This window comes from Anas acuta, chromosome 1 (assembly GCF_963932015.1).
Source record: "Anas acuta chromosome 1, bAnaAcu1.1, whole genome shotgun sequence".
In the NCBI taxonomy this organism is placed as follows: domain Eukaryota; kingdom Metazoa; phylum Chordata; class Aves; order Anseriformes; family Anatidae; genus Anas; species Anas acuta.
The window spans coordinates 134252232-134272328 of NC_088979.1; the positions used below are offsets into that span (position 1 = coordinate 134252232).

At 37.0% G+C, this 20097-nt stretch overlaps 1 long non-coding RNA gene across 13 annotated transcripts in view; it reads left to right on the forward strand.

The window, feature by feature from the left end:
• The window catches only part of LOC137843238 (uncharacterized), a 96344-nt gene that overhangs the window by 14505 nt on the left and 61742 nt on the right, over nucleotides 1–20097 (forward strand). For 7 of the 13 annotated variants that reach the window (XR_011089421.1, XR_011089423.1, XR_011089428.1 and 4 more), the window contains 2 exons: nucleotides 6651–6756; nucleotides 11613–15867. This is a non-coding gene — a long non-coding RNA (uncharacterized lncRNA). Of the gene's footprint in view, nucleotides 1–752; nucleotides 885–6650; nucleotides 6757–11612; nucleotides 15868–16295; nucleotides 16408–20097 lie in introns of all 13 variants that reach the window. The other 6 variants (XR_011089429.1, XR_011089417.1, XR_011089422.1 and 3 more) reach the window with 5 other exon arrangements.

Sequence of the window (20097 nt, forward strand, 5' to 3'; positions counted from 1 at the left end):
CAACTAGAAGTGAGAACGTGGTCTACATTTGTGCTCTCCATTTCCCATTTTGAGAAGCTGTGCCGAAAAAGCCGAAAACCAGCTGCATAGCCTTTTATGTCCTTCTCTTGCTATTAAACATTTATATCTTTGATTTCGGTTCTTTGCTGGGTTTCTTCGTCCTTGTGTTTGGATTTCTAGTTGAATCTTACAGTAGTGCTGTCTAGATTTACACTGGGTTACATTGTTTTCTTCAAAAAAAGAACAAGAGAAAGAAATCCAGTGCAGAAGTACTGAGAATTCATGTACAGCATCATACAGTATATGGTTTCTTTGTGTTTTGCCAATAAGTATTTCAGTTTAAAATGTCTTGAGGCTGGTTGAGACTATTTCTATAGAGAGAGGACCAAAGTATACAGTATATTGGCTGCCATTTTGCTGTTTTTGGACAGTCAGGGTTGCTTTCCATTTCCTACAATGTTCCAATATAACTAAATCACATATACACTGTAACGGAGGCTTCTGAGACCTGAGGCTTCTGTAAAATGTAAAAGAGCAAAGTAGTATTTATACAGTATAATATTTTGATTTGCTAATGAGCTGTGAGGTGGGTGTTATCATGAACTACTGTGCAGCAAGAAAGGTTCCTAAAACATGCATCAGCTTACTCCATCTCCCAATCATTGCAGATAACACAGTGTTTAGTTTCTAATTAGACTTGTGTTGTGCTAATTCTCATGAGTAGTATAAGTGATTGACATTCTGTGTTTTAGTGGCAAGTATTAGAGCAGCTGACTTCAACTCCATGACGAAGCTAGCATACAGCTGCAGAGAAAAGCAAGCCACTTGCAGAAGCTGATTTGCAAGATGAACACGTACTGATTGATACAGCCTTATTCTAAGGGGTAAGGAGGAAATAAGGCATGTAGTCTTGAATTAGACTAATGATATTCTAGTCCTAAAAGGATTAAGAGAGAAATGTTTAACTGGAAAAAAAAAAAAAATCCTATGCATAACATTTCACAAAATGTACTTTGAACAGTATTTTTGCAAGTATATTTGCAATATTTCTCAGGACAAAATGAACATTTTTCTTATTCCATGCTTCAGTCTGCTATATTTAAAATACAAATGATATGTCTTAAGTCTTGTTTTCTAAACTTGTGAGTAATAAACATAACCTACAAGGCAAAATGTTGTGAACTGTTTCTTGAGGGAACATGCATAGGCATTTCATATGGCTAAAATTATGTCTGAGGGATTTTTGCTAACATGATTAGTCAGTGGCCATCTCAAGTGGGGAAATAAAAATAGCAATATGGATTTGATATAGACTGTCTCACTGAACTAAGTGTGCGTGTTGTACAGATTGTGTTATTGTAAGGTGCATTTTCTGACTTGTAGGTTTCCAGTCAAGTCCTAACCCTTTGGTCAGATTCTAAATTGTAAGGTTGGCTTTTTCAAGTAACAATAATTGCATTCAGCAATAATAAAGACTGTGCCTGTGGCTCTTGAATGCCGTTCTTGTAGCATTTGAGTTTTTCACAGCCCTTGAAACCTTACTCATATCAAGCACTGGAAGTGCCTTGTGAGGCAAGACAGTGCAGTTACTCTGTTTAATGGATTAGAGACAACTGACTACGGTTAGCTCCCTTCCATGCGTTACCATGACAGGCAAGGAAGAGGCTGCCTAGGAAGTGCCATTCTCTCAGGATGCTCAAGCTGTGGCCTGCTGCAAATCCCATCTGCCCTCTCTGCATGCAGTGTTGGAGGCCCTTCCTGGAACAAGCTCCTTAGGTGGTTTATCGGCGTGAGGTTGCTGGTACGGTGTCACTGGAAGGGCAGATGGGACGGATGATGGCAGACTTGGACTCTCTGAGTTTGGCAGAGAGCAGATCTATAGATTCAGACAGTAACATTATGGGTCAGATTTTCTATTTAAATGGTATTCCTTGTGGATTTCATCACCCAGTCTAGGATAAGTATCAGTAGTACCACGCAGCTGTTGGGTTTTGAGAACTGCTAGGTGTGCACTAGAGGTTGCAAAGGGTGTGTTTTTACAAGTCATGAAACAAAGGTATCCATTTTTGTCTGGGTGCTATGGTCTGCCAGTAATAATTTCTTTCAGGCTGTTTAAATAAAGTCCTGATTTTGCTGTGTCAGTTGATGTTGGAGTGATTTAAGTTAGACTTGAAAGCCTTGACAATACCTTCGCTAGTAAAACTTAATCACGAGATCAGAATGATAAAATCTGTCATCTGCTATAAAAGGAAGGTGCAGGGTAACCCAAACCTCCCATTAATATCCTCTCTGACCCTGTTTCTTTCTAGTCTCTATTAGAAAATGAAAAAAAATAGAAGAAAGCTGAGGACTATGTGCGAGCATCAGGAAACTTGAAAGCAGTATCATATGACATAACCATTTACTTGACCCAGCTATAGTCAACAAGTTTTAACTATACAAAATTACAGACTGCTAATGCTTTGTTATATTGAGTAAAGATCTGCTGCTACTTTCTTTGCAGATGAAACTTCTCTTGGACTTCACCAGTGGTGGAATCAGGCTTGCCACAGATCCATGTTGTAGATGAGGTCATTTGCTTACATTTCAATTATGTTTTTTTCCAGTTTCTCTTCTGCCACTGTTCTGTTAAAGTAGTAAGTACAGCTGGCTTGAGGGCTGTAGGCAGTGAAAGGGTTGGGGCATTAAAAATACAAGCTTTGGTTCCTTTTTCGTAGTCTATATCCCAAGCATAGTACTTTCATGCTGCCCAAGGAAAAGGATACTGTTTGGTGCACTTAGAATAGCACAAAACTCATTCCAGTGATAAAACTCCACCTATTTTTAATGGGAATTTGCAAGACACATGCTGTAGTTTCTCCCAGAGTAAAACAAAGCTGCAAATCCGTAATACCATGCAAATGAAAAAATGCACACATTCCCTTCTGGTTTTAGTAGAACTAGTTCTTTGATATATGTTTCAGGGAATGTGGAAGTGGTTGGTCATTGAAAACAGCTATAACAAGGATTTGCTGAACCATCCTTATTCCTCCAGACAGATGAAGGGATGGTCTGTAAAACAAGAATTTGCTGTTTCTAGAAAGCCATGCCTGTTCAGTAAAACATTCATGGAGAAAGAAGAAGTAATCATGTCATGTCTATTCTATTTATTACCATGTCTTAAAATGGAAGGACACTGATGCAGGTTTTACCAATAGAAATATACAATCCTCATAAGCAAGGTTTACAGTTCTTCTCTAAACTAGATATTGTAATGGAAAACATAAACGAATCTGCTTTTGGCACCTTCTCTGACAAATCTTGTGTACTGGTCAGGTCTGGGTAGAGGGTGGGCATGAAGAGCATTCTGAAAGTAATCTCCACTCTGTTACCATGCAGAATGTGACTTCGATCAACTACAGCCTGCTCACTCAAATGCCTTTTTATATGTAAACTTCAGGTTACCCAGAAAGAATTGATGCTCTGAAGAGATAACAGATCACATGGCAGTAGCTGTATCTCACTGTGAGCAATGAGCATTGTTACTCAGCTTTTGCCAGTTAAAGTCCTGTTATCTTACTGCTCTGCTTCTCCCGTGGCCTTCTCTGTGCATTCCTCATTAGAAGGCAAACTGTTTTCCTGAATGTCTGGATCAGAAGAGAGTGCAATTGTTTGTGAAGTAGATATACTGAAACTCTTTTTGAAGATGAAGAAGGATCTTTTGATATTACTGATGCAATGTGGACTTCTGTATGTCTTGGTGCCGTATCATTTGCATATTTCAGAAAGAAGCTGCTCTGTATTTGGAGGAAGAGTCTCATAAACCTGTTACTCAGGCACTTACACATCATCCAGAAAAAGACATGAAGTGTGTCTGCATTTCTACCTGGTGTTCTGAGTTTGTATTAGAGTTTAGGGAAGGAAGGACCACCTTCTCTTCCAAAGAGAAGGACCACCTTCTCTTCTTACAAAATTGGGTGTTTCCTTCAATTTGGAAGGTGAGGTGTCAGCAACTGGTTCAGTGTAAAATAATCACAAATAAATCTCTAAATCTAAATATTTGCAATAATGAACTGAATGAAAATGTATCCTGAGTAAGGCTTGGGCAAAGCACAGATTGAAATGCAGAAACTTCAAGGAGGAGATACCTGTCTTTAGAGTTTTCCCATGGGCTTCTCCACCATGAGACAGCAGAACTTGGGCTCCATCAGCAGCTGTTTTTTGTGCACCTACCACTTACTGTGCCTGAGAAGAGATGTAAAGGAGAACCCAACAGTGAAACTTCAGCATTGCTGTGGCTTGCATGAAGGGAAAAGCATGTAGATAAGTACACCTTCCATAAACCCACATCAGCAGCATGGCAGGAGAAAAAAATTTCTCTTGTTCTCTCCATATGAGGTCATCCTTAAAATTCTTCAGAACAATGAAGCTTCTCTGCAAGCTGCAAAGAGCCCTAGGGCCTTGTCAGACGTTCTTGCGCTTCTCAGCTTATTTTGTTGCACCGTGATAGAGATAAGACCAATTACTAGATCTTCAGCTTTAGATTCCCCGCAGTTACCCAGTGCTCAGAGTTTTCATTATCTATTCTTTTCTACTCAAGCCTCACTAGTTTACTTTAGTGTGATTATATACCTGCTGCTAATGGCAGAATTTGGTTACAAGGAAAGGATAGGGCTTTGAAATCCATGGGTTGTTATTGATGTGTAAATCATCAGATCTCTTCCAAATATGGTCCGCTCCAGAACATTTCACAACGTATCAAGCCTTGAGATTGGAAAATAATTAGTGAATTTGGGTTGTCAGCCTCAGGAATCCTCAGAAGGCTCTAAAATCTTCAGAAATTGCTGTAATGAAGATTGCATTTTTCAAAAGCTCAGTGCCCTGGGTTTTGAAAATTTTAGGCTTGCAGCAGTATTCATGAGAAATTCAAACTCACCAGTATTAACGAAAGAATACTCTTATGGAAAGTCCTTTGCCTGCATGGTGGATGCATTTTAGAACCTGTTTGAAATTCATGTGCAGATTCTGATGTTACCATAAAGGCAAACCTAAGCAAACAGAAGCATTTGAAACTGGGAACTGACATGTCAGTCGTCTGGTACTGGAACTGGGTTTGAATTAGACCTACATGCTGCTGTGTGACCTTTGAGCATGTAAGACATCGATCTACCATCTGTTGAAATCGGTATCTAGTGATAAGGAGAGGCAGAGACCTTAAGCAGCAGCAGGTAGTAGAGACTTATATGTAGGCTTGTGCCTGTTACGGGCCCTGGTTGTGCCTAATATGGAGGGCTGCTTACCTTCAATGACAATTAACTTTTGAAGGTAGAAGAAAGCAAGTATTATACACAACTAGTAGTTGTGATTGCAATATGTATGTTTTTTTAACGATGTACTTGCAGTAGATACGAGAGTAAGGAATGTTCAAATGAAGGTCACGTGGATTGCTATTTTTTCAGATGAACAGGAACCTTAAATTGATAGAGCATGTCAGCAATAACTGCTTCTGTAGGTAAATTGACACAAGCCGTCTGGAAGTGATTATGATACACACATGACGACTGGTCTAGCCTGCTGACCTCTGGTGGGGGAGTATTTCAGCTCTGCATCAGGTGATGTCTGCTAACTGCTCTATACCACAGGCTAGCAGGATTTGGAGGAAGCAGTGAGAAGGGGAGTTGTGTTTTATTGAATGATCAAAATTTTGTTTTGACTAGGTCATACCCAAGTTGCTTCCATCAGGGAAAAGCTCACAGTGGCCTGAGGCCCAGGGATGTTGAAGGGGAAGACAGGTTTTGGATTGGGTTTCTGAAAGAAGACAGAAGTCAAGGAAAATATAGGACAATCAAGATTTGCTTGGGACACTGTAACACTTTCATCCTCATCCAGATCTATGTGAAGTTCCAGTATTTGGATTTGTGCTGATTTATCTTTAAGTCAGGGAACTGACTCTTTCACAAAAATTTTCTCAGTGTCCTGGAGAGAATAGTGTTCTCTTTGGACATGTGTTTTTTGGTGGTAAATGTAAAGGTATTTCACAGAGGTTTTTATACATTCAGTGACCAAGTTCTCTGCTTGTATGAACTGTCAGGCCATCATTCTACTCAGTGCAAGCTTACACCAGTTTACATGGAAGACAGTTTGGCCTTGGCATACAGCAAATGGTTTCTGCTTCTCCCAGTTCCTGAACAGAGGAAAGTTTTTTATTTGTTTTCAAGTGTAATTATGCCCTAATGTGTATACTCTGGGTCAGTAGTCTGAAGCCAGGGATGTGTCTGTATATGAAAGGGAAGATGTTGTGCTTGAGCTAATATGCTTTTCTGGTTCAACTGAAGAGGGGGGAAAAGAAGGGGTGGCAAAGAAGCACTGATGAAGCAAAGCATCAGGCAGTGACAGTAATCTTGAATGCAGCCCAGTTCAGAAAGTTCAAAACCCTTGCTTAAAGGAACAGTGAAAAAGTTTTCCATCATTTTCTATGAAATGACATGGTTTGTTTACTGTTTCTTGTTTATCTGCTCTGTATGATATATCACATTTATCAGTAAAACAGACTGTAGGGTGTAACAGTATATATATATAATGTGTTTATTTTATGATGTTTTGGCTTTTGCTGTGTTTATGCTGCATTTTCTGACAGAATTGGTACTCAGCTTTTTCTTCTGCTGTTACAGCGTATCTATCTCAGGCTGCCCCTAAAAAGATGAAATAGTAATCTGGCAAAGTGAACTCAAGAGGCACAAAGAGAAGACATCAGAGACTGATCCGCAAGGTGTTCAGGTATTTGTGACTTCATTATGTACATGTATACCAGTAATTGGTGCACGGTGTGGGGTACTCTGCAGTTTGTGCACTTAAAGGCTTGAAGGAAAATATTCGTGATGACTCACAAAAGGTGATGATAAAAACAGCATAAAATGAGTGAAATAGTTACAAGAAGCATTAAAACTTCAGTATGCCACTATGCAACTTAAAGATGAAGCTATGATTTAAAAGGTACTGTGTAAGAGTTGCAGCTTGAAGCTCAGTACATATTTATGTTGCTGGATATTCCATCCAATCTGTTAGCTAGGTCAGATTTTACCCCGTTACTACCCAGAGAATTGATGGCCATCCTTGGAGCTGTGAATAAAGCTGGCTGTTTTCTGACTCCCACTGTAGCAAAGTGAACAGGCTTACACTGCTGATGGGCTCATTCAGCACCTGAAGAAGGCACTATCAAACTCCCAGTAATCTTGTACTGAATTAGATTCTGGGAACTGCGTAAGTTGTAGGCTACAGTAAGGGTGAAATTGCTGTTGGTGCCCAGAAGGTCTTGTGTATCTTAAGGATTTTATTGAGATTTTAATAGCATAAATGTATTATATACAGTTGGAAAGAAATTAGGCATTTACAGTTATTCCCAATGTAGAATTGGGACTTTGCAGTTGGATAGGAAGGACAATTTGCAGAAAGGTTGTGAATTTATAGATTATAGGAAAAGAGATTTTTTTTATCAGTATGTAAAAGGAAAAGTAGTAAAGGTGTCTGTTTAGTCTGTGCTAAGCATCTTGAAAGCAAGGAGAACAATTGTGTGATTACTTTTCAAAGCTCCTTGTGAGCATTTGATGACAGGTGTGCTATGGATGTGCAAACTGATAACTTAACACTAACAAGTAATAACATACATTTTTGTATTATGATAATAGCGTAGAGACATTGCCTGCACGCAGCTAGGTCCATTTATAACTGATTAATTTAGTGAAGCAAATGGGATTGCTAACAGGCTTAGAGGTAAGAGTTGTGTTTGCAGAATGCATCAATACAAAATACATTCAAAGAAAACGCTTTACTTTTGTAATCGTTACAGTCTTATATTATCTCAGTACAATCATTAAATCATTTTAATGAACATTGCAAGCTGTTGTTCATAATCACATGCTTTAAACAAAACCACAGAAGCAGAGGGTACCTCCTAAGGGTATATATTTAACAGTTATGTCACTAATATGTGAAAAATCATCCTTGTTAAATGTTATTCCATATGTGACTGTTTGAAAAGTAAATATGAGTAAACAGCAAAGTCACTCTAAATATTTTTTTTTTAATTCCTGAACTACACACTGTATCAGCTTCCAGATATTTATTCAAGTTTGTATTTTATTATGTGTGCATTCCAGTGGTTTTGGCAGTGTGTTGGTACACAGTATATGGATGTACTCTTTTGGATTTTGCTACTAAACTGCTTGTTTGACTTTGTACAGTTTATTTCATCTGAGTGAGCCTCAAATGCCTTGTATGCAAAACTGGTATTAAATCCTGGAGCACCAGATCTTGCCACACATATTACAGATGTAAGATGAGGGACTAGTGAGCGATGGTGCAGCATTAGTAGCACTTCTCATTTCACTGTTTTGTCTTTACTGGCTGTTTTTGTAACATCAGTCCTCCAGTGCAAGCAGTTCATAGCAGCAGCTTCTTAAAATGTCATGTCAGTGGTGAAAAATCCTGTTTTACTGCCAAGTGTTTTTGAACCTTGAGCCAGATCACTGGCCTTCAGAAACATCCTCAGTCTGTTTTTGGAGCTACAGTTTTCTCTGTAAGAACAGGAAACTGCTGTCAGAATCTCCTAATGCAGACTTAGAAAATGTTTCTCTTCAACTTTGAAGAGTGATATTGTTTTCCTATAAGAAGATGAATTATATCTAAATAATTTTAACTTTAAAACCTTAAGTATACTTAAGATTAAAAAAATGTTAAACTACTCAGTTACATAATTCCTTGAGAAGAATTAACATCCTAAAATAGGAGAAATGACCCTTATCCAATTTCTATTGACAATAGATAGGAAGAATAATGTCTGAGAACATTCTTTAGCCTGAAATTAAGCATCAATTCTGTAACCAAAGGTGAAAAATTGGTGGTCAAACCAAACATCCAGTATTTTAGACATGAATTACTGATCTTATTAGTTCTAAAAACTCATAATTATGGGGAAAATAGACTTGACTTTGAATTTCAGGTTGTGATCATTGTAGCACATCTGATTCCCTCAAAATAAGAAGAATCTAAAAGTCAGATTTTCCTTTTAGAAATCTCAAAATATATATAACTTGAATAACTATAGGTAACAAGCTACTTTAGAAAGGAAGATTTTTTTTTCTTTCTTTAAGGAAAAAATTACACTTAATACTCATTGCAACCCTTTTCTATTTCTAACAGTACCCCAATACACTATTTTCTAAATAATTTGCGATTATAGTATAACAAAGCTACTAACAAGTGTTCCTCTATTCTAGAGGTGGAAATTTTTATTAATTTTGCTTTTTAGAGAAGGAGTACTTCTATTTCACAAATTTTCTGTAATTTTGGGACCTAAACAACTTGAAACCGGTATATTATCACAGTATTTCTAGATGATGGCATTTTAAAAGGAACTTTTCCTATGTGGAAAACTTTGTGAAAGAAACTCTTAAAGCCCTCGTCCATCTCATTTCAAAACACTCTGCACTGAGTGTAAAACGAATTAGCATGAAAGTACTAATGCAGGACGTGATACGGGATTATTCCAGTTAATTGTATTAACCACTGCTTTCATTCCTGTTTGCTGCATCTTGTAACCAAGGCAATGGTTTCAAAAAGTGAGGGAGTATTGGTTACTTTTTTTTTGAAATTGATCGAGTTTTGAATGGTAACAAAGCTGTCTGGGTGCTGTTAAGCTGATGATGATGTTCAGATAACTCTATTTTAAAATGACACCTTTGCACCTATTATGCAGCCCAAGCATGAGCAGATCTGCAAAATGAAGGCTAGGTAGCAGTGGTAGTTAAATTTCAGCTGTAAAATCCGAATGCAACAGACACTGGGGAAGAAGAAAATAAAAATTAAGCTATAAAGATGATTTAGTTGAGTGCCTTCATGCTGCAAGTTCCTGAACTTGTGGTGTAACAGTTTGTTTTCCTTGGTAATGTTCAAAAAGATAAATTAATTTTACCCCCTCTCCTTTTTTTTTTTTTTTTTTTCTGGGAGGCAGGGCATTAATTGGACCTAAGTATCATCCACTGAATGGTAAAGTGTAATGTGGGGATGGAAGAGAATTTCAGATGTGAATTAAGTCTGACTTATAATGACTCATAACTGACAACAAAACACCCAAGAAGAGACATGAGACAGGATGAGATGAAATGAGACGACATGAAAGAAGGGGCAGATTTATGAGTTATCGGCCTGCAGATGGAATGTGAAAATATATGAGTGGAGAATGAGATCATCACAGGGAAGTACGCTAGGGGTAAAGAAGGGGGTTCACAGGACAGATCCCAGTAGCCTCTTACGGATGGTGGGAGGATTGATTTAAGCCACAGGAAAACCAATATGAAAAATGATATAAAGATGGGTTAGATTCCAAACCTCAGAGGGGCACGCACGCACACACACACGCGCACACACACACACACAAAAAAAAAAAAAGACAGGGTGACCCTGAGCCTCAAGCAGTATGTGGAATCTGTGCACCTTGATGGTAATCCCACCTAGCTAAGATCTCATAAACATGCTTTCAATTTTGGTAATGAAAGGCAATTTTCAGCATTTTAAGGAAAGTACTGCATTGCTTAGAATAAAGACAGGAGGCAAAATTCTCGCTTTCAATCTAAACAAAGCAGTAGATTTCTTAAAACGTTAAAATTTGCCTTTCATTCCTGAAACTGAAAGCATGTTTCCAAGTAACTGTGTCCTTTGTGTTACACTGCAGCCAAAGCGTTTCTTATGGATTATAAGTGGTGGAATTGATTGCCAAGTCTATTTGAATGAAATTTCAGTTGGCACAATTATAATCCATTTCAAGATTCAGCATCTTAAAACTTCAACCTAAAAGATGAAAATAAATACTTGGCTGCTTACAAAGTATTAAATGGCACATACAGATCTGTCAAGTTTCTGTGTTCCTTTAGTCCCGTACCCCCCCACACCCTTTTTCTAATTTTATTCTCATATCCTGTTAAGAGTGATTAGGAGGATCTGTTCGGAGAAGTGCACAGAAGTCTGTTATTTAGCTGAATCTGCAGAATCAGCTGGCAGTCTTATGAGGAAAACTTCTGGTAGAATTTCTTCTTATATCTAGTTCTGATAGGAATAGATTGGCATTTGGAAGAGACAAAAGAGTGATTTTCACATATTCAATCATTTTTACTCCATGTTGTCACTAAGATATTATGGGATATCTGTATTGCTGGTCAAATTGACTTAAATCTCATTAAACTTAGTAACTGACACATATTATGGGATATCTGTATTGCTGGTCAAATTGACTTAAATCTCATTAAACTTAGTAACTGACACATAGGACTGAAGGTAGTCAGTAAAGCAGTTTTGATTTTTTTTTAAATGGCATTGACTTTTGTTTTAATCTTCATTTTGAATATAAAAGTGAACTACATTTAAAATTCATGAAAATGTATTATTCTAAAATTGCATCTGGAGCTACTTATTTTTGGGTGAAACTGAAAAAAAAAGATAGTCTTTTTCTGAAAATGGGAAAATTAAAAATGCTGAAATATTTTGGTTAATTTTAACCAGTAGGCTGAGACAGGATTGGTTAAGCTTTAGTCTTTAGTATTTTACATTTTGTTTATCTGTTCCTCATCATTCTCTCACAGATGGAAGGCGTGAGCATAAGCATGAGCCTATGAGCTGAGTCCCAGGACTCATCCAGCAGAGAGGTGGACTATCCACTCCTTCTGACTGTCACCTGTCCTCAGCACTGGCCAAAACTGAATTCCTAAGGAAGCATGTAAGAATGAGGAAATTATATATCGTATTTCTAGTAAGTAATCCCTCGGTGTTCAGCCATCCCAGAGATGTACTCAGGCAGGCATAGTTTCTTTGTATTTAGTAACCGCAGTGGATTTCTGTTCTGTAAACTTGTACGGTCTTCCTCTGAACCCTGTAAACTCCAAGCATCTGCGTTAGCAAGGAGTGCCACAGCTTAACACGTTATGAAGAACCACTTCCTTTTTGTTTATTTTGAAACTACCTCCTCCTAGTTAAAGATGGAACAATACATTATGGAATCTGACAGCAAAGCTGGTGTAGTGTTTTGAGATTATATTTTGAAATGTGATTCATTCTTGGAAGATGTTAGATTAGTGGTGTAGATCAAGCACAACTAAGTAATCTATGATAGTGTAGCCTTGGAAATTAGATAACTACTAGCTTACGAGGTCTGCACTCCAAGGAAATTTGTCTTAGCTGCCATATTAATTCTAAGCATGGACATGCTTGGAAACAGCAGCAAAATTCATGATAGGTGCTAGTTAAAGGAAGTATTTAAGCATGCCTAGTTCCATTGCTGTGTTTCAGACTAACGATGTTCTAGGGTAGTTTACTGAATCTGGGTCTTATTCTTGAGGTATTTCTGTATTTCTAAAATGTAATTTTGCTGAAACATGTATATTAAAATTACATCTTCGTACCTGCTTGATAAACACCATATACTTTGAACTTTTTGTTAGATTTCCTTCCTCCCAAACAGTTGGGATCTTATTGAGAACATATTTAGTAATTTCCAGCTTTCCAGTGATTGAGATCTAACCAGGAGAGAGAAGTGGGAAGAGGAAAGGAAGGGTGCATCTTGAACACTGACATTTGAAGAAGATAGGAAGGACAAGAATCATCAGTCTGTTAAATACTGAGACCAGATTTCCCAGGGATGTGCTAATATATGCTTAAATACTACTTAAATAGACAAAGAAGATCTGAGAGACTTTTAAATTAACATTTTTTTCTACTTTCTAAGATGGTGGTAGCTTTTCTTTCCTTGTAAAACAGATGTTTTATAGACATATTCATGGATAGTGAGTTAGGACGTTGCCAAAAGTCACAAAGCATGTTTAAGGTGAGACTGTTCTTAAGCTCTTTGGCTCATAACATTAGAATCTGTGTAATGCTGTTGCCTCTGTCCATCAATGAACTCTTAGGTTATGGATAGAATGAGTGAGCAGGTTTATCTATCCTTTGGAATGGGCATAGTGCAGAGCTTGAAATGAGCTGGCTGCAACTGCCAGAGCTGCTCTTTGTTCTCAGACACAATAAACCCTTTGTGGCATCTTTTGCTAAATAAAAAGAATGTGTCTTTGCTGTGTTTGTAAAACTTGTTAAGAGCATTGAATGCAAAGCAGTGTAAAGAGCAAAGTATTAAAATTACTATTTACTCGCATGGTTTTTCAGACTGCTAAGATATTTCCTGCAAAACCAAATGACCAGCCAAACACACATCCTTACAAAATCATGACATTGAGAGGCTGATTTTAACTAAATCACTGTAAAGTCTGTCTGACTGTGGGAGTTTCTCCTTTTTTTTTTTTTTCATTTTGAGAAGGTTTCTTAATGCAAACAGACTTTGCAAGTTTTAGTGCACTGAAACTGAACTGTCTTAAATGTCAAATGCCTTCTTTTTGGCAAATTATTATAGTAAATAGAACATATGACATTACATTATGTAACAGTGGTATTCTTACATGAGTCTTATAGTAGAGTTCCAGGTTGAAACTCAAGGCAAGCTGTGTGTAGTACAATATTTGATCATCTGTATCCTAAATTCCTTTCATGCAAAGATAAAGCCTGGGACAAGGCAAATACTGTTTTTTTTATTTTCATACAGCATACTGGAACACTGAAAGATTAGGACCAGAGTGTCAAAAAATTTGAAATCCTATTTAGACAGCAGAACGAAAGGCTGAACTTTCAAAAATGCTTGGCTCTACTGGCACTGTCTGATCATAAGATTTGAAGCTGGAACTAGTTGATGCTGAGAGCTCTTGAAAGTCTGACATCAGCAGTGGGCTTATAGCACTGAAATATCGGCCTGCAATTAAACTTCCTCAAAAAAAACATAAAAACTATGCTTCAGTGCAGGAAATGAACCTAGACATTCAATCCTATATTTTAAATAATACATTTTTTTGTTTGTTTGTTTCTAAGAAGCAAACAGTAATGGAAATGCCTCAGAAGGAATAGAAAACCATCATAAAGATGGAAAGAAGAAAAAAACAACTGGAGAAAAATGTAAGAAAATGCCATGAGCAAGTACGTTGTTGGCAGTGAAAGATGGAAACCATCAAAAGAAATGTCAAAATTAGCTAAAGATTCCAGGAGAGATAAAAATGGGGATTGTTACTCCTATGATGTGTTCCTGTTGAGGGGAAATCAGAAGGCAACTGTGAGGATCGATAGATTCAGAAAATGCTACTGCCCATCAAGACACTGTAAAAAGACACCATGAAAAACATGATTGTGAGATTGGTTAGGGCTAGAAATGACCAGATTTGTTGTCTAAGGAAGATCACTAATTATTTTCAAATAAGGGAGGAAATGAATTTATTTCAAAGTTGAATTGTTAAAATACTCTTTATCAGCACAATTAATGCAACCTAAGCAAAAAAAATCTCTAATACAAACTTCTAAAACCAGTGTCTTTATATATCTTCTAGTGAGCATATGTCTCATATATACTCAAGGTCTGTACAGATACAATAAAAGTATCTTAACCCAGAATACTTAAGTAATTGTCTGTTCATTTTCTTTCTTGAAGCTGTTTGCTGCATTTAGACAGGTTAAAATGGAGTGTTTTTCTGACTCTTGGGACTGACATTCACCTTCCTATTATGTCATATTAAAGGTTCTGTCAGGTTTGAAAATCACTGATGTTAAAATAAAAACAGTGTCTGGAGGGAGAGGCACAATATGCTTTAGTTTTCCAGCCTGGTTATTTGCAAAGAGTGGGAGGAGAAGCAGGGTCCATCGCATGACTTAAGTCTACATTAGATCCTTCTTTAACTAAAAAGGGAAAAACTGCTTTTTTTTTTGAGAACAGTCTGTATTTGTGTGTACTCAAAATACCAATTGATTTGCTGATATAATCGACAGACATTGCATGCATTTCAAGTCATTGAACAACAATTTGCAGTAATTCTGTTTTCCTTTGTGGAGATAATTAAGCCACACAACAGCTGTCTAGCAAACATTAGCGCTCTGCTACCCTGTCCCTGGAGAACAGAGGCAAAGCAGGAGTGCTATGACCAACCGGCTACAGTTTACTGAATGGCAGAACTGGTGTGAGACTCAAATCTTACCAACTCTTGAATTATAAAGTCATATATGCTACCGCTGAGGAGGATGGGCTCATGTTGTTTATACTTAGAACATCTCAATCAGTGTGCTTTGTGACTGCAGAAGAGTAAGTCATTTTATGTCTGGAGAAAAACTACATAGCCGTGCTAAGCATTGTACAAACATGTAGAGGTAGTCCTCATCTCGGCTCTGCTCAGTCTAACTGTATCAAAGAGACAGAAGTCTTCTGTAAATTTCATTTAAACCATAATACAAGGTAAGCTCTGTACAAATTGAGGGAGATTTAAGCATATGTCTCTATGTCTCTTTTTTTTTCTTGAATCAAGATCATACATTAGCTAAAGAGAACACCTTTCAGTCATAAGTGTACTTTAATACCATTTTTGAAAATGTAGTAGTGTACATTGCATTATTGCACAGAATCACAGCACCACTTGGGTTAGAAGCTAAAGCTTACTGAAACCTCAAATGGTTCGTACAGTATCATCCTTCTCTATAAATAAATAGTATATAACCTTTGTACTCTAGAAGCCTAGTAAAGACCCTGGCAGGACATCACACAACCTCTTAATTTAACTTCCCAGCTATTTGTGGAACTCTGCCTCGGTGTCACTGAGAAACAGAGTTGGAGGTGACAGTTCAGATTTTGCATCCTCCTTCCGGAAGCCATTTCAGTCATGCAGCCAGTTATGTATCTTACTGTGCATTTATAGCTTAAGGGAATCATTTGCTGATGAAAATAGTCCTGGGCACAGCAGAGATGGACAGAGGGTAAAGGCAAAGGTACAGCTTTGTTATTACTTTAAGGATATTGAAATTGAATGTATAATTACTAGCTTTCTGTTCTAATGAAAATGATAAAGATAATAAATGTGAGTATGATATTGTTCAGAGAAGATGCAATTTAGAGTGTTGAAATATTTGTGTAAACTCTCAAATACCATCCTAAGCAGGTATTATATTAATATTGCATATTAAAATACGAATTTTCCCTTTCCCACATACTGTTAGTTACTGTCACTTTGATTATTGAAAATATTCTTAATTATTTTTCTGTTGCTATTTTTTTTCTGCTTAGATAAATAAACTTACAAATCTAATGAATTTAAACTTCTAAATTTAGATGCTTAATCTTCTTTCTCCTTAGATAATTAAAGTAAAAATGTGTAAAATGCAGGTATACCATTTTCACAAAGCCATACTATTTTCAGATGTTCATCCACATTGCAGTATTCAAGAGCTAATGTGTTAATATCGGAAGAAAACACGCGTCCAACTGCAGGAAGGCTTTCTTGAGTCTTTTCATTGGGTGTCAGGGCTCAGGTAAGGTGTTAAAGTTGAGAGTATGACCAAACCTGGCACATGCCAGTCGATTAGCTTTTGTTTACAGAGGTAGTTTTGAAACTCTGTTTGTACCTGCAAAACGTGTTCCCCAAGAGGAGTGGATACTGAGATCCTCCTAGGTTTTTAGAAAGGCCGAATTTCTGCCCAGCATGTATGAACTTGCTCTCTGAGCCACCTGCCATAGAACTCATTCTGTTTCCTCCTTGGGCCACAGATCTCACACCAGCCATGTGGTAGGCAGTGATAGTCTCAGCAGCCTCTGAGGGATACAGAGGCCAGGAGGACATAGTTTTCTAAGCTCTTCTGTACAGACCAGCACGTAGGCAAGCACAGCTTGCTTTTCTTGGTGGTGGAATTGAAACTGGATTTGGGCAACAGATACACTTGTTGCACGGACTTTCATTTTTCTTTTGGCCAGGGTTCAATGGCTTTCTGGTGACTTGCTTCTATGAGATGTAGAGGACCACTTAAAGGCATAATTTTAGTCATATGCCTAACCTCTTCGAATCATTCCTGTGTTGTGCGAGTGGTGAACAGTACAGAGTTTATTGAATTTACCATTTGCATTGTACTTTTCATGGCAGGGGTACAGTTTAGGAGAATGTAGAAGTACAAACGAGAATAAAAGTTCAATTTGCATCACGCTACTTCAGTGACACTTGCTGAAATAATATTAGAATGCAGAATGCAGTTAGAGCAGTTGCTAAATTCAGTGTAATATTCTGGAAAATGTAACAATATTGTGTAAAGCAGTGTTTACCACTAGCTAGGAGAAAGCAGAAGGTGATCTTTTTGTTAACTGAATTTTTCTGGATTTCTACCTGTGTTTAGTAGTGCATATTAGTTGATACATCATTTAGTTTACATATTTCATCTACATCTTTGGAACTAGATAAGGGTCTGTTAGTGTCTAGTAAGTGTGTACTCAGACAAAGACAATAGAAATTCAAGATTTTCTCTTACACTTTGTGATTCTTACATTGTTTTGCTGTTGAATTAATGAATGTTCTGTGCAAAATGACAACCGAAACATTAAACAGTACTGAAAGGGAAACTCCAGTGTATTTAATGGATAGTTTGCTTTTTTTCTTGGTCCTTAGCGGTTATACAAACATTGTATTTTGGGGAGGATGAGAGAAAATGCTAAGGGGGGATCTTGGAACCAGGACACAGACTTCTTTTAGTCTTTTGTCTTTGTACAATTTGATTGCTCTTGAGTTCACTCTCCATCTCTGCTGCTTGGAGTTAAAAATGGTTAGCAGTGTTTCAGAGTCCCAGAGTATGTGGCCTCAGTTATATGGGTATATTCTGCGAGAATTAATAGAGACAGTGGAATTGAGAGTTGTTAAATGCTACTACTATTGTACAATTACATATTACATATTAAATGTTACCTGCATTACCCTCTCAAGACAACACACTGCACTCCCATGGAAGAAACACATAACATGACATGAAGAAAATGAGTACATATTTAAATAGGATGTCTCCAGAACAAACAGTCTAGGGAGAAATTAAACTGGAATTCAGTTTAAGTCTCATGTTAGGTAGATGTACTAGTGAAAAATTAACAATATGGAAGAGCTAAAAGGATATGCTTAACTTGCCATTTTCCCTCAGCTGTTTGCTCTCTGTGTTTGCTCTCTCTCACTTTGTTTTGTGATGAGAGTCTCAGTGATTATTTATAACTCCATGAAAACAGCATCTATCTGCATGAACACCAGGAAGACACACCTGATTTAGTTACACATATGAAAAAAGGGAAATACATAAAATACTTTTAATTCCTCTTGTTAATTCCTGATTGAAATTCATTAAGCATTGCTGTTCTTCTGCTAGTAATGCACAGACAAAAGAGCGGACTGTCACCAACAACAGTTCCTTAATTTGTATTTCAGAGGATATCTGCATTTTATGGATATATATGTGCATAAGTGTATGTTGGTTATAATGGATTGTGATATAAATGAGTGAAGCAGAAGGAAATCTCCAGCAGCATTGCAATATGCACATGATAATTACAGTTGGAGAAGACCTGTTTAATCTGTGAAATGAGCACTTGCTCTTTGTAGGCATGCAAAATACAGTGTAAACACCAGCATCCCCTTTTTTAGGAAAAGCAAGAAGTTATGGTACTTAAGGGGTTGCAGGACACATATGGCAGTTGAAGGTGATAACCATAACAAAGCTGGCTTTGATTCTCAAGAAAAGGCAAGGCATTTTAGGTACGAAGGATCAGGCTCATATTAGGTTCTCAGTAGTGGTGGCATAAAACTATGATTTCCTTATAGAAACAGAGCAGTTAGAGGTGATAGCCTTCATGGTGGATGCTAAGTATTGGTTCTCTTTTTAATTTATTATTTATAATTTAGAAAGTTGTTATTTATTTTTATTTTACAGTATCTTTTAAAAATACTGTTCATTAAAGATAACGTTTAGAATATAGATTTTCAGAAATACTTATGAATCCATTGTGAAAAAAAATGTATGAAGAAAATTTGAGACTTTGATTTGTTCAACTTCATATTGTATGTTTAAGAAAACAGTTATTCTTGAGAGCCCAATTTGTACTGATAATCATAAAACTGATTTTTGGGAGGGAAAGAATGTATCAGAAGCAGTTTCTGGAAAATGTCATTAGCAAAACTACTTACTCCTCCCTTAAAAATCAAATCACAGTAAAGCAGCGGTGAGGGTTTTTTTGTTTTTTTTTGTTTTTTTTTTAGCCAAACCATAACTGTTGGTAGGTAACTACCAGAGTCTAGGCAAGGAATATACAAAAATCTCTGTCTGGATGAGACAGAAGTAGTTAGATACATACATAACCTCATGTGATTTTTAAATTCATATATGTGTTTTCAGTGCAGTACTTTGAGCAATAAAAAATGTTTTACCTATTAAGTACCTGCAGCAGCAGGTTCTTAATGAAAACTGTCATAAATTATATCTTAGGAGTCAGGATCCTGGTATACTCCCTTTAACGTGAAGGACACAATCAAACTAATTGTGAATGATTTTAATACATTGTAAGGTGCATCAGGACGTTTTTTTCAGGTGTTCTGGTGAATAATAACAACAGCTACTGTTTAGAGTATTAATACTACTTGATGTCTTTAGAAACAAGGAAATGAGAGAAAAAGAAATATGAATGCAGTTATTATGTTTTGTTGCTGTAGTGCTACTTAAACCTTTTCCTTTAAGAGAGCAAGCTACATCAGATTATTTTTTTTATGAGGCATACCTTGGGAAAGGTTGAAAGAACATGTGAATAATACAGCAACTGGAGCTAGGTGATGATATGTTAAAAAGCTGTAATGCCTTAGCAAAACGGTAAGCACGTCATAGTTTGAAATTAAAACTTCACAATTTACTAAAAGTAGTAAAACACAAATCAGATTCCGTCATGTGTGTGCTTTGCTTGTTAATTAGAAAATATTTTAGCAATGACATTTACAGGCTTTTTTACTGTTGGATTCGCTGCTGTTTCCATTAGCGGCAGGTTTTTTTTTTAACAGCTCTCACACAGGAAGAATGAGAAAACGTATTTCCGTGTAACATTCTAAAGAGGTATAAGGTAAGAGTTCAGTCACAGAAAAAGGAGGATATCATGTCCTGAATGGAACTTAATCTGTACAGAAGATTTTTAGATTTTTTTTTTTCAGTGTAGAT